This window comes from Suncus etruscus, chromosome 8, assembly GCF_024139225.1.
Source record: "Suncus etruscus isolate mSunEtr1 chromosome 8, mSunEtr1.pri.cur, whole genome shotgun sequence".
Lineage (NCBI taxonomy): Eukaryota > Metazoa > Chordata > Mammalia > Eulipotyphla > Soricidae > Suncus > Suncus etruscus.
In genome coordinates this window covers 59,293,949-59,294,966 of record NC_064855.1, presented here as the reverse complement: position 1 = coordinate 59,294,966, position 1,018 = coordinate 59,293,949, and the positions used below count along the sequence as shown (strand labels likewise).

The 1,018-nt window shown below is 41.8% G+C and overlaps 1 non-coding gene across 1 annotated transcript; it reads right to left on the bottom strand.

Moving 5' to 3' along the window:
- Positions 1 to 270: 270 nt before the first annotated feature.
- LOC126016650 (U1 spliceosomal RNA) lies at positions 271 to 436 on the bottom strand. The gene has a single exon (XR_007498435.1). It is a non-coding gene; the product is annotated as a U1 spliceosomal RNA (small nuclear RNA).
- Positions 437 to 1,018: the final 582 nt, after the last annotated feature.

Genomic DNA, 1,018 nt, shown 5'->3' with positions numbered 1-1,018 from the left:
CTTGAAAGAATCATAAGTATGTCAAGAAGACCTTGGTATGAAGAAAACTAGATATGTACTATTAAACAGTAATTATTTTTTGTTAATGACCCTGCATTAGTCAACAAAGTCCACATCTTTCTCTAATATTATCAGTCTATGCCTGAGTATTTTGTCCAAAATATTTGTTAAATTTCAGGTATTTTAAAGTAATGGCTTTACTGTTTACCAGTTTGGGGATTTTGTGGCATATGTTGTATTTTTGTTTTTTTATATATAGATTTTTTTTAACAGGAGAGAGCACGAATGCAGTCCCCCCCACCACCACAAATTATGCAGTAGAGTTTTCCACATTTGGGGAAATAATAGGGGTCAGCACATCTGGAGTGCAATGGATAAGCCTCACCGTAGGAAAACCACCTTCGTGATTATGGTATCTCCCCTGCCAAGAAAGTATATATGTATGTATTATAAGGGCGGGACTCTAGAACAAAAAAACCGGCTAGCTTTTGCAGAAGCTGGGTCCCCTGTTTGTGACATCAGGCTGGGAAAATCCACGAAACTACGCCTGCCCAGTGGGGCCCAACTGTGAAAAATTGTGAGTGCTACCTGTGTATGTCTGTCTACTGTCCTCTTGCATAAAATTCTTGGGAGTGGGCTGAAAAGAGGCTCCAGCAGAGCATGGCCGCTTCACTTTGCTATGCGGCCGTGCGCTCTTTCTAAGAAAAGAACACCATCGCAACTAAAAGAAAAAATTACACTAAGAACTGTGCTATATCACAGAAGCAAGCATTTCTCTCCGGACTGTCTTCTCTGTTGCATGCTCTGGCCTAAGATTTGATCCAGTGTGAGGCTTTATCCACAGAGGACTTCCCTCCCTTAGAGGCAAGACAGCCCATCCAGAAAGGGCAGAGCCAGAGGAGTGTGCTGCCTGGATCATATAGCCAATGATTACCACCACAACACATAGAAAAATCCACAATACAAGAGTGACAATGGGGAAAAAATGCAGGCCAGCATCAGACATAGAGAATGAAGA